The 14,994-nt window shown below is 38.1% G+C and overlaps 1 pseudogene; it reads left to right on the top strand.

Moving 5' to 3' along the window:
- Positions 1-606: 606 nt before the first annotated feature.
- LOC137635702 (uncharacterized) overlaps positions 607-14,994 on the top strand; it is a 30,325-nt pseudogene continuing 15,937 nt past the window's right edge.

The following is a 14,994-nucleotide window of genomic DNA, read 5'->3' on the forward strand; positions in this document are numbered from 1 at the left end:
TTTCACCTTTTCTAAAAGGTAAAAACTTTAGGTTCCTCTCTTTTTTTACGTATACATAATTGTTTTTTTTTTCTTTTACTATAACACTTTTTCCTTTATGGCATTATTTGGTCAGAGTTGTCGTTGTGATAGATTTTGCTTCTTTATTTTCTGGTCCACATTTACATAAAATATCTGCTCTCGATGGAGGAAATTATAGATGTTCAAACCGTGAGTAGAAATAGAATAATAGTTAAAGTGATATCTAGTGTATCTAACAACCTTATGGATAAATATGAATATAAGGAATTTAATTTAGACAATTATGGAATGGTTCAAGTTAGGAGTCTCAGTTCATCAGTACCTTGTGTCAATAAGAAAAGCACCTTTCGGAATGCCATTTGAGGGTTTAACTTTCCTTTTATCAAGATATGGAACAGGTTTTCATATGGACCTTTCAAAGGGTTATTAACTGGAGTCCAGACAGCTACTATGCGGTTAAAGGAAAAAAATCCATCTTCCATCACAACCCATGGTTATACTGTTTCCTTTATATGTGATGGACAACTACATACATGCTATAGATGTGGATCAGAGGGACAAATAATAAAGGATTGTGAATATGAGATGAGAAGAGAAGTCTTAAATCAAGAAGAATACACCGAAATCAACCCCGATAAGGGAAGAAAGGGAAAAGAATCGTCAGAAAAGGAAGGAAAAATGATCGCAGCACGTACAGATATTGTAGAGGATGCTGAAAAAGGAGGCGACGAAGATCAAGTGATAAACTCCCTGGTCATTGAAGTTCTATAAGAAAGTGAGGAAAAACCAGATGAGGATGATGATGACACCGACATGGATGAATCTTACCTGGATCAAGGGTTTATTATGTCACAAGAAGTTGGATCTTGTCAAATGTAAACTTCAGTGGTGAAAGTTGTGGTTCATCATGCAATAGTTGATGGAAATCAGGTTAATAAACTAAATTTAGGAAAAGATATAGAAAACTTCAATGGGCAAGAGAATGAGGAAAAATATGCAAGTGTTGATGTGGGTCAAAATACTCAAATGGAGGGAGAAATTAGGGAAGAGAACAGTTAAATCGTAAGTGAGGAGGCTGAAATCGTTTCATTGGAATTAATTACAATTCAAGTTGTGCCAAATATTAGAAAGGAAAGTGGGACTTTGCATATAAAAAAGGATGACGGTAATGAACTACGAATCAAACTGAAAAAGGACAAAACTGTGGACACGGAAAAGGATGAAACTTTGGGTATGACTGTTGTTGCTTCAGATGAAAGGGACTCCTCGGATGATCTGTTTAGGAACCTTTCTAAGGAATCAAAGCATTATTGAGTATTATTATGTTTGTATATATATTTTTTTTCTACAATAAATTAAAATTAAAATATTGTAAAAAATGGGAAAGGATATTGGAAATGGAATTGAAGTATACTTAATAATGACATTTTTACAAACAATTTTGGTGTATGTTGGAAATTTATTGAGAACAACAAATGTAACTTTGATAGTATAATTCATTGGTGGAAATTTGCAAAAAATTAACTTGAGACTTTCTTCATTAGGTGCTCAAAACAGATGAATAAGGAAAAATACGGTTTGTTAAATTTGCTAAATTGTCAATATAAACAAGAAATGGGAAAACCTATGTTAAATTCTTGTGATATTGATATTGTTAGTCAATTAAAATGAAGAATAAATTATATTCAAATTGAAATATGTGAAGGAATAAAGGTGAGGGCAAAGGTGGATAACCATTTGAAAGGCGAACAAGTATCAGCTTATTCACTTGCAAAAGAGTGCACGGTCTTTTTTGAATAAAGTTAAAAGAAATGATGGAAGCGAAATAATAAGTCCGAAAGCAACTATGAATTATGTGAGAGTACATTTCGAAAATTTATTCAAGAGAGAAGAATATTATTTAGATATGCAGAATAAGTTTTTACATCTCACACAGAAAGTTATAGGAAAAGAAGAAAATATAATATTAACAAAAACAGTAGGTGAAAAAGAAGTGTTAGTTACCATTCGGAGCATGAAAAATGGGAAAAGCTCTGGGATAGATGGGCTACCAGTAGAGTTTTATAAAGTATTTTGGAATATTATTAAAGGAGATTTAATTGAAATGATGGAGTTTGTGTTCAGGAACAAAACTGTATTAAAGATAAATAAGGGAGACATTTCTATCATACCCAGGGAAGGAGATTCGGGTATAATTACAAACTGGATACCATTAACAATGTTAAATGTTGATTTTAAGATTATAACAAAAATTATAGCCAATAGGATTAAACACTGTTTATCTTTGATAATATCACTAAAGCAGTTATTTGTGTTAGGAATAGATCAATTAACCATTTGAACTTTTTTTTTTTTTTTATTAGAGATTTTATATTTTATGCAAATGAAAGTAGTACTGATACAGTCTTGATGAGCTTGGATTGGCCAAAGGCATTTGATCGTGTCGATCACGAATTTCTGTTTAGAATACTACAAGGATTTGGTTTTGATGATGAAATTATTAATTGGATAAATATTTTATATGTACATGCTGAAAGTGTATTATGTATAAACGGTAATATGTCTGACCCTTTTCCTAGCAATAAATTTGTCAGACAAGGGTTTCCTTTGTTTATGATGTTATTTGTTATTTATCAGGAAGCATTCTATAAAATGATCAAGAAAAGGATGTGCAGTTATGCATTATTATTACTAGCTAAGCTACAACTCTAGTTGGAAAAGCAAGATGCTATAAGCCCACGGGCCCCAACAAGGAAAAATAGGCCAGTGAGGAAAGGAAATGGGGAAATAAATAAATGATATAAGAAGTAATGAAAAAAAAATAAAATATTTTGAAAACATTAAAACAGATATTTGATTTATAAACTATAAAAGGACTTATGCAAGTCTGTTCAACATGAAAACATTTGCTGCGAGTTTGAACTTTTGAAGTTCTACTGATTCAACTACCCGATTAGGAAGATCATTCCACAACATAGTCACGGCTGGAATAAAACTTCTAGAGCACTGGGTAGTATTGAGCTTCATGATGGAGGAGGCCTGACTATTAGAATTAACTGCATACCTAGTATTACGAAAGGATGGAACTGTCCGGGAAGATCTGAAGGTAGAGAATGGTCAGAATTATAAAAAATCTTATGCAACATGCATAATGAACTAATTGAACGACGGTGCCAGCGATTAATATCTAGATCAGGAATAAGAAATCTAATAGATCTTTAGACCTGTCCAACAAATTAAGATGAGAATCAGCAGCTGAAGACCAGATAGGGGAACAATACTCGAAACAATTTAAAATGAAAGAAATAAAACACTTTATCAGAATATATTGATCACCAAAGATTTTGAAAGACTTTCTCACTAAGCCAATATTTTGTGCAATTGAAGAAGACACAGATCTAAGGTGTTTCTCAAAAGTAAATTTGCTATCGAGAATCACACCTAAAATTTTGAAGGAATCATTCAAAGTTGAAGAAAAAATATCAATGCTGGGATCCGGATGTTGAGGAGCCACGATCCTTCACCTACTTACAATCATACTTTGAGTTTTGTTAGGATTCAACTTCATACCCCATAATTTGCACCATGCACTAATTTTAGCTAGATCTCTATCAAGGGATTCAGCAACCCCAGATCTACATTCAGGAGATGGAATTGATGCAAAGCGAGTAGCATCATCTGCATATGCAACAAGCTTGTTTTCTAGACAAAACCACATGTCATATCTATATAGTATGGAAAGTATTGGGCCAAGAACACTACACTGAGGAACACCAGATATCACATTCCTATACTCACTATGGTGCCCATCAGCAATAACTCTTTGGGATCTATTTCATGAAAATACAATAATGATGCTTAGAAATGACCCACCCACTCCCAACTGTTTGAGTTTGAAAACAAGAGCCTCGTGATTAACACGGTCAAAGGCAGCACTAGAATCAAGGCCAATCATACGAACTTACTGACCATAATCAAGGGATTTCTGTACAGCATTGTAGATTGTAAGAAGGGCATCACATACCCCCAAGGCCTTTACGAAAACCAAATTGCAAACTAGGAAACGGATGATTACCTTCAGCAGACCTATTAAGACGTTTTGCCAAAAGACGTTCGAAAACTTTAGATAATATGGGAGTTATGGAAATTGGGCTGTAATCAGTTGGACTTGAGCTACCACAAACACATTTACATATTGGAATAACAATACCGATTCTCTAACAAGTGCTAAAAGCTCCTCTTCTTGCTAACTTGCTCAAAATAATAGATAATTTTGCAGCTAAGAAATCTGGAGTCTGTAAAAAACAAAGAAAAAATACCATTTGGATCTACACCTCCATAAGTATCAAGGTCCATCAAGAGAGCTTTAATTTTACGAGATCAAAAAGATAAACTAGTTAGTTTAGCCTCAGGAAAACAGGAATGAGGAAGTTCGAGTTTTTCGTCACACTGCTTGCTGTCAAACACATCTGCCAAAAGGGTTACCTTTTCCTTTGGACAATGAGTGACAGAGCCATCTGGTTTAAGTAAGGAGGAACTGTTGCATCTACACCAAAGAGTGCAGATTTAAGGGCAGTCCACCACTTATGCTCCTGGGTTGTACCAGAAAGGGTTTCTTTTTTGGTTAAATTGTATTCCTTTTCAGTTGCAGCATAAGCTCTCTGAGCGAAAGCTCTATGTTGAGTATAGTTATTCTAGGTCAAATCTGATCTTTTACCTTTCCTAAGATGATAGGCTCCTGCTTCTCCAAATAAGCACGTCTACAATCATCATTGAACCATGGTTTATCCTTCTCTCGGTACCTTAGTACACGAAAAGGGATATGCCTATCAATTATGCTGACTAGAATCTCATTCAAAGGGACAAAAGGAAAAACACTACTATACAATTGTGACCAATTCAAGCCCAAAAGGTCATGCAAAATCCCATTCCAGTCTGCTTGAGATTTCATATAAATCTTACACGAGGAAGATCAGGGACAGGCTGCTCAATCTTCACTACTAATGAAATCAAGGCATGATCAGATGTCCCAACTGTAGAATCAACCTTACTTGTTATAACGCCAGGGGAGTCTGTGTACACGAGGTGCATGCAATTACCAGACCTGTGAGTAGCTTCACATATGATTTGCTCACAGCCTGATTCAGAGACAAAGTCTAAAGCTCTTAAGCCATGGCGATCGATAGGAGAAACAGAATTTAACCATTACCTATGGTGAGCATTGAAATTACCAATAAAGACAAAAGAAGCCTTTCTATAATCTTCTTGTATCTTAGCCATAATGGTAAGAAGACAATCGAAGATATAATCATCCATGTCAAGATTCTGGTAGATCGAACACAAATAGAAGTTGTTATGCCTACCACAAACTTTTATTACCTGAATTTCATGACATCTACATTCATAGCAGGACTTATGAGAAGCAGGGTAGTCAGTCCTAATATACACCGCTATTCCCCTGGCTTTAGGGATGGCAACGTGTTTCAGCATAATTGACTTCTTAAAGCCAGTTATAAGGAGCTCAGATGAGTGCCTCATATTAAAAACCAAAGTTTCTGAGCACAAAAGAATATCATTCTGTCTGGACACAACTGTAAGATCTTGAATATTTGTATGAAGACTACGAATATTGCAATACAGTAGACGACATTGACGAAATCTAATACGGACTGGTCCCGGATTTTGGTCAATGTCTCCAGAGAGCATAAGGACTAATCGTGATAAAAAGGATACATCATACTTTAAAAGCAAGTTAACAAGAAGGATTACAAGAAAATTATGTACAGAAATATAAATATAGTGATTGATCAAACCCATAGGCTATAGAAAAAGTTGCCTAATGAACTTTGGATATTATTACTATGTTATACAGACGACTCGGTTATAGTTATTACTTGTCATAAGGCGTTAGAAGAATGTTGAAAAGTTATCAAATATGAGAGAGCTTCAGGTGCAGTTCTTAATAGAGGCAAAACATCTATCATAGGCCTTAGTAATTGGAAAGAGAGAGAAGTATGGCCTGATTATGGTTTACAAGTTTTGAACAGGTATTGTAAAGTTTTACGTATATGTCATAGCAATAGTGATCAACAAAGTCTAAACATGAATTGGAAAAACTTAGAAAGTAGCATAAACAAAATCATTCGTATCTTTCATAATAGGAAGTTAACCATGTTTCAAGGAGCAATTATACTAAATTGTAAAATTTTAGAAATGGGTTGGTATTCAGCACGTTTACCCAATTCCAGTGGAATATGTTAAAAGTATTCAGAAAAATATTTTCAAGTATCGGTGGAATAGCAACTGACTGTGAACCTATTGCATGGAAAACCTTGTTTTTGTTTAAACTGAAAGGTGGTTGTGGGATTATTGATATTCAGTGTAAAGCAAAATCAGTCATGTTTAGTACTTTTCTGAAAAGTTTAAAAAATGAGTGTTTTAGTTATCAATTATTTATTACTGTAAAGTCATAGCCAACTTCTATTAGAATATTAATGTAAATTTCAGGACTGTACTATTTCTACACCTAGTTTTTTATGAAAGTATGATAAACATTTTACGAAGTGCTTATAAGATGACTTCGTATCCGGATATCAAAACGAAAGATGTATATAAGCTTCTAATGAAAAATTATGAATATGTTGCAAGTATTGAAAAACTGTACCTTTTATTTAACTGGAAGAAATTAATTTGGAGGCATGTAAATAATATATATATATATATATATATATATATATATATATATATATATATATATATATATATATACAGCGAGAGAGAGAGAGAGAGAGAGAGAGAGAGAGAGAGAGAGAGAGAGAGAGAGAGAGAGAGAGAGAGAGAGAGAGAGAGATAAAAGTAGGGAAATTTCATTTAAATATGTACACGAAGTATTGAGTACAAATGATAGACTAGTGCACCAACCGTGTGTCACATGATCGTACATAGTAACGACATTTCATTTTGTGTATATATTATGCTTGTATCTTCGCTCTCCCCTCGCACTAAAAAGAACCTGAAATAACATGTATTTTTTCTAACTGTTAACTGTTGACCGGTGTGGTATCAGTTGAACAGGGAATTTCCTGTTGCATTGAACCTGAAATAACATGTCTGTTTTTCTCACCGTTAACTGTTAACCGGTACGGTGTCGTTTGAACAAGAAATTTCCTGTTGCATTGAGTTTTTTGTATATAAAGGCGAGTGTCTGTAATAAAGTTACTCAGTTGCTTTCATCATGTCTTTGAGTCACAACCTTCTCTCGGCTCGTCACATTGGTGACCCTGGAAGTCGACTCGCTCCTTCCGCCTTCCAACCCTCTTCACCCCTCCGTTGTTGGTACTATGGCGGACTCTACGGAAGTTGGCGTTGCGGTTCCCCCATTGAAACTTTTAGTCATTCACCAGCGGAGAGGCGTTTGCTTGGTTTTAGCTCGCAGAAGTCCAGTTTCGCATCAAGGGCATGACTTGCTCTATCAACAAAGCAGATTATGTTCTCGCGGCGATACCCGAGGACACCTTCCCGAAAATATGCGACTGGCTTTGTGAACAAGGAGACACCCCAATAGCGTATGACGCCCTCAAAACATACCTCCTGCAGCAGTACTCGCCGTCGTCAGCCGCCCGTATAGCAAAGCTTTTTCAACTCTCTTAACAACCGTTGGGGGACCAAAGGGCTTCACTCGCCCTCAAGGAAATGACCAGTATCCCTCGCCTGCAAACTGCAGGCGAGGGAACCTACTTCGTGCCCTTTGGATACACCGTTTACCCGAAGCTGTATGAGCTGCCATACCCAATGTCAATAGTTTACCCATAAAGGACTTGATGACCAAAGCCGACGCCCTTATGGACAGCCACTTCAAGATCTCCATCAACGCCTCCACTCCTGACGAAGAGGACGCCTATTCAACGTCAACCGAAGCTGACGTGATTGCCGTAAGACATACACTCCTACCCCGTGACGTGCTGAAGCGGCGACAAAGCCACCCACCACCCACCACTCGCTCGCGCCCCAACCAACGACTTCTACAGCCACTTACTGCCTCTCATCCGCCGCAGATTTGCTACTACCCCACCAGATTCGGGGCAACCACGAAGATGTGCCAACGATTGTCAGTGGCCAAAAAACGTGTAAGTAGGCCATCGCTCGTGGCGGTGGCCTCCCGTGTTTCTAATCTTTTCTCTTTACATGATGCAGAATGTGCATGGGATTTTTGGTAGACACAGGTATTTGTCGTTCTCTTTTGCCAAGGGAACTCTTCAGGACACGACGTAGTCTGTCTACGTCTGCTGACGTCCGCTTTGTAGCTGCTAACGGTTCTGCGATACCCACCTACGGATACGAGAACCTCACATTATCGTTTGGAAACGGTAAATTTAATTGGAAGTTTCTCGGTGCTGATTTCCTCTCTCATTTCCACCTTCTGGTCGATGTCGCCCACCGACAATTGGGCAACGCAGACTCGTACTTGTCGACACCTCTTTAACCCGCCCCCTCCAACCTCGCTCTCCACATCAGCGCACCCACGGATGCCTACACCCACTTCCTCACGTCGTACCCGGAAGTTTTCTGTCCAGAACTTCGCCAAATGCCCACGGTTCCTGCCAAGCACGAGTATTTATCACCATATCAAGACGACGGGACCCCCAGTCTTCGCAAAATTCAGACGTCTGGCACCGGATCGATTGGCAGCCGCCAAACAGACGTTCGCTGAAATGGAGGAAAGGGGCCTTTGCCAAAAGGCCTCCAGCACATGGTCTTCACCCTTACACAACGTTCTGAAGAAAGACGGCTCCATCCGTCCATGCAGGGATTACAGGCGCCTGAACATGCAAACAGAACCGGATCACTACCCTCTCCTAAACATCGCCGACGTAACCTCCTACCTGCACAAAGCGAAGGTTTTCTCTACGCTCGACCTCCTGAAGGGGTATTATCAGGTGCCTATGAACCCAGAAGACATCCCAAGACCGCCATCACCACTCCGTTTTGTACATATACCTTCAATTACTCCTGTTTTGGCCTTCGTAATGCTGGGGCCACGTTTCAACGTCTCATAGATGGCATCTTAGGGGACCTCCCCTTCTGTGTATGTTATGTGGACGACATACTTGTGTTCTCCTCCTCAAAAGAGGAACACCTCCGTCACTTGCACATCGTGCTCGACCGCCTGCAACAAAACGGCCTTGTAGTCTGGTACGCCAAGTGTACCTTTGGCGCCAACTAAGTGTCGTTCTTAGGGCACCCCATCACTCCTGAAGGAGTCCATCCCCTCCCTGACAAGGTAGCAGCCGTTCAGGACTTCCCCGCGCCCTCGACCGGCAAAGCTCTGCAGGAATTCTTGGGCATGATCAACTATTATCACCGTTTTCTGCCAGCCATTGCCGCCACTCTTGCTCCCCTATATGCCTCCCTCAAGGGCAAGGCAAAAGACCTGAAGTGGGGTCCCCTTCAAGAAGCGGCCTTCTGCAATGCAAAGAAGGCCCTATCAGCCGCTGTGGCTCCCACTTTTCCTATCCCACATGCCCATCTCCTTCTCTCCACCGATGCCAGCGATGTCGCTATTGGTGCAGTACTCGAACAGGTAATCAACAGCTCGCCCCACCCAGTTGCCATCTTCAGCAGAAAACTGTCCAAGGCAGAATCGGGTTATTTTACCTTCGATCGCGAATTGCTGGCGGTGCACTTGGCTGTCCGTCACTTTCGCTATTTCTTAGAAGGTACGCCCTCCGTCATTCGCACAGACCACATGCCTCTGGTGCACGCCTTTACTCGACAGTCTGACGTCTGGTCTGCCCGTCAACGCCGACATCTCTCCGCCGTGGCTGAATACAATTGCACATTTCAATACGTTCCTGGGAAAATGAATTCCTTTGCCGATGCCCTGTCAAGAAACACGTTGGCTGCCGTTCAACAGGGATTGGATTACAACGCCTTGGCTGAAGCCCAACGACAGGATCTAGAGTATTAAGCATGTAGGAGATCCTGCATGTCCGTCAGTTGGGAAGACTTCCCCCTCGAAGACTCCAACACCACCCTCTTCTGTGACATCAGTACTGGTAGACCGCGACCTTGGATTCCTGCTCCCATGCGCCGACAGGTGTTTGATTTCATTCACGGCCTTTCACATCCCTCGTGCCGTTCTACTGCACAGCTGCTGAAGACGAAGTTCATTCGGCACGGCATTTTTAAGGATGCTAAGGATTGAGTCCGCACCTGTACTTCTTGCTAAACTTCCAAAGTACATTGACACACGGATTCAGGGGTGGGCACCTTTCCTCAACTTCAGTGTCGTTTCGCACGCATTCACATCGACGTTGTAGGCCCCCTACCCACATGACAAGGACATCGTTACCTGTTTACCGTCATCGACCGCTCCACCCATTGGCCTGAAGCCATTCCCATGGAAACTGCAACGTCCTCCTCATGTACATCTGCCTTACTCTCAGGATGGATTGCAAGATTTGATATCCCTGAACATATTACTTCTGACAGGAGTACCACTTTCACCTCTCAATTGTGGACATCATTAGCGAATCTCCTGGGCATCACCCAATATCAAACAGCTGCCTACAACCGCGCTGCCAATGAAATGGTTGAACGTTTTTATTGCACCCTCAAAGCAGCTTTGATGTCCCGCTGCAAGGATTCCAACTGGTTTACTCAGCTTCCCTGGGTCCTCCTGGAACTAAGGACCACTCCTAAAGACACCCTCGACATCTCGGCAGCTGAAATGGTGTATGGCAACCCGTTGGTCATCCCTGCCGAATTTTTTCCTTCTACAACCTCCTCCGATGATCTCCAGCGCATACATCACGTCGTGGGAAAATTTACTCCATGCCGCCAGACTTACAGTCCCCAGCGAAGCATCACATACAGACAGACCTGTACTCTGCAACTTACGTCTTCCTGCGCAACGACACTAGCAAGCCACCGCTAAAGCCCACTTACACGGGCTCTTTTCTTGTGATCCGACGCAGTCCGAAAGCATTCCTACAAAACATTCGTGGCAAAGAAGACTGGGTCTCCATTGATCGTCTAAAACCTGCTTTTCTCCTGCCAGATGACCCGCCTACAGTTCGCCTCTCTAGATCAGGGCGCCCTATTTAACATGTACAGTATGTCATTTTTAGGGGGAAGCCATGTACTAACCGTGTGTCACACGATCATACATGGCAACGGCATTTCATTTTGTGTATATATTATGCTTGCATCTTCGCTCTCCCCTTGCACTAAAAAGAACCTGAAATAACATGTATCTTTTTCTCATCGTTAACTGCTAACCGGTACGGTGTCGGTTGAACAAGAAATATCTTGTTGCTTTGAATTTTTGTATATTAAGGCGAATGTCTGTAATAAAGTTACTCGGTTGTTTTCATCCTGTCTTGAGTCACAACCTTCTCTCAGTTCGTCACACTAGCTATGATGAAAATAAAAGATGTAAAAGACTGTTATAGAGGGTGCATAGAAACTAATATGCATATGTTATATTTCTGTCCCTCAGTTAAAAAATTGTTGTTTTGGTTTTTTGAATTGCTCAATAAATGTTGTAAATTGAAAACTATTGATAGTTCAAGTAATTTAAAGGTTGATTTTGAAGCAGATTGAAAGAAGGATGAAAATACGGCAATGGTCATAATAGCGGATTTTATTGCAGGGATATGGATGGGAAGATACTTAGGATTTTCAATTATTGACCCGGAATTATTTAAATATATTAAAAGGATAATGATAAATACGTTTAATGTACATAGTATAGGATTTAAAACTTGTTTTAAAAAAGTATTCACGACTAGATACATTTTTGATTTAACATATTTAGATAAGTAGTAAAAATTTCAATAATAAATACACTATATGTAAAAGGCAAAAATATTTATGTACGGTAGACATACTATGATGTATATGTGATATAAATGGTAAGATTGTAAATGTGTATTTCATAACAAAATATAAAAAAGCATTGAATATTTAGTTCTGAGAGATACAATAAAAGGGTTTCTTAATCCACTATATCCAATAAGTTGCATTCCTAGTTAGAGTACTTTACATCGTTAAAGTCATGAGATGTAATTTAAGTCCGATAATAATTATTTGTTTTATATTCACCACAATTCTCAAAGACATATATTTTCAAGGTTTTTCCTCTAAGTGTGCTTATGGTGGTTGCCAGCGTGTTAGCGGAAGTATGTATTCTCATAAGGGATGTGCTTGCATTTAGTATCCTGTAGGACTTGCGCATGTAAACAAGATAAAAAAAAAATTCTCAATGGTGATGCCACCTAGGCTTTTTGAAGCAATAGGAAAGTACTTTCAAACTGGCGGACCATACCGTAGAATAATCGAAACCAGTTGATTATCATTCGGCCCTTCGTTGAATGCTGTATCACAATGGATAATGAACTAAAGAATGTCCCCAAACATTATTGGTCACTCAACATAGATATGCTGAAATGGAAAAGGGGCACCTAAATCAAGGAATAAAACTCTCTGAAACATGCAAATTATGGTATCAAAGTCTACTTACAGTGGGTCAGTTTGATTACTTCCTTGACATGGTCAAATAGCATGTTGTATTTTCTCCCAAGTAAATGTATATATATATATATATATATATATATATATATATATATATATATATATATATATATATATATATATATATATATACATATATATATATATACATATATATATATGTATGTATATATATATATACATACATATATATATATATATATATATGTATGTATATATATATACATACATATATATATATATATATATATATATATATATATATATATATATATACATATACAGTATATATATATATATATATATATATATATATATATATATATATATATATATATATATATATATATTTATATATATATATATATATATATATATATATATATGTATATATATATATATATATATATATATATCTTTCAACTTTACTATTCCTATTGTACAGCAGGGTTCGGCGTTCAAGTCAAGTTTTTGAATCTACTTCTATTTCTTAGATCTTGACTCTTTAGTCTTACTTCACCCACATCATTCATCACCACATCCATCCATCTGGTTCGCTAAGGGCTGATTCACACCTGACACTCACGCTCACGCTCACGCCCAAGTCACGGTCAAGCTCTCATTCAGCTCATTTTACTGGTGTGTTCACATATGCCGCTCAAGCTCTCCTGAGCTCAGTTTGTTTTGTGTTGGCATTAGTGAACCATGTGTGATTTTTCGGCTCTAGAATTAGCGGGTATAGACATAGCGCTGGATGAGGAAGAGGAAGAAAGATTTTGGGTGCATCCTATGCTAGTGAAGAGTGAAGGAGAATATAACACTTTATATTCCCATCTTATAGATGACGAAGAAAAATTCTTTAATTATTTCCGCATGCCAAAAGGGACATTCGAGTATATTTTGTCCAAAATTGGATCAGATATAATGAAGGAAGACACCTATTTCAGAGAATCGATATCTTCAAGAGAAAGATTGGCTGTATGTTTAAGGTAAAAAACCCACAAAATTAATTAATGAATTTATTATCAAATATAATTATATTCGCAAATGCTATGCAAATATTCTGTCCATCTCTGGACTCAGTATAGGGCTAAATAAAAAATGAACCTTCCTATTTGAACTGAAAATAGAAGTTTGCTTAAAAAGCAAAACAGTTCCATATACTGTAAAAAAGAAATTACAAAAAAAAAAAAAAAAAAAAAAAAAAAAGTCCACAAATTCAAAAAAAGTCGTTCTCGCTCAAGTTTGAGCACGTTCAAAATATCCTTTGCTTTGATCGTGAGCTTGACTGTGACTGTGACTGGAGTTGACCGAAAATGATTGACTGGATGGTTTGAATACTCTGCCTGTTTATCATTAAAGAATATTTGAGCGCGATCTATTGTGTGCACGTGAGTGTGAGTGTGAGTGTCAGGTGTGAATCAGCCCTTGCTTCACACTCCTCCCGGCTCTGGCATATTCTTACCTTTCTTGTTTGGTTCTACCTCTTTTATACTTATTACATGACCACATGAATTCAGAAGAAAATCAACAGCCTTCTCCTTCACCTTATAGCTACCACACTTCCTTTTCTACAGTGATTTTCCAACTATCCATTTCACTCTCCTCATTAAGGTTATTTCCAACAGTTCCTCCTCTTTCGTCACAAGTGCCCAAATTCCTGTCCTATATAATAGTATGGGCATGCTAACTATCTTATTTTAAGCCTTAATAGTTTTTTCCTGTCTAAAACAACTCGATGTTAGAATCAAGTTTGACTATTTTGGCTGGTTAAACTCCCCATTAATAATAATAATAATAATAATAATAATAATAATAATAATAATAAAATACAAACTCCAGTTACAACTCCATTCCCACGCTGCTTCTTTCACTCGCTGCCACATTGCTTTCTCTGTACCTTCATCCTCTTATCATTGATCCCAAGTAGTTTTAGCACTGTGCCATCTTCCACTTGAATTTTTACTTTGTCATGTCCTTCGTATTCTTCAATTCAGCTGTCAAAGTTTCTATGATGATAAAGGAACAAGAATGGAGTCTAGTTTCTGACTGAGACCAAGCTCCACAGGGAATACTCAGTCTTTTCTTATGTTGTCTATAAAGTAGTTCTTGCCTCCTCATACCATACCAACTTTTATAGCATTCTTCTCCTCAAACAGCTATAGAAAAACTTTCTTAGTACCCCGTCATTTGCCTTTTTCAAGATCTACAAAACACATGTAAAGTTTCCTATTTCATTCCAGATACATTTCTTGGACTTGTCTTACTACAAAGGTAACATACACTGTACTCTTATCGTCCAGATACTTTAGCTGTTGTTCATGTATCTCTTATCAACGCTCCTAACCTTCCTTCTACTTTCTGATTTTTGCTACTGGTCCTGCTGAAGGAACTTTTTCCAATTCTCCATATGTATTATTAGTTTTAATATTTGTGAAA

Source organism: Palaemon carinicauda, chromosome 1 (genome assembly GCF_036898095.1).
Source record: "Palaemon carinicauda isolate YSFRI2023 chromosome 1, ASM3689809v2, whole genome shotgun sequence".
NCBI classification, from domain to species: Eukaryota; Metazoa; Arthropoda; class Malacostraca; order Decapoda; family Palaemonidae; genus Palaemon; species Palaemon carinicauda.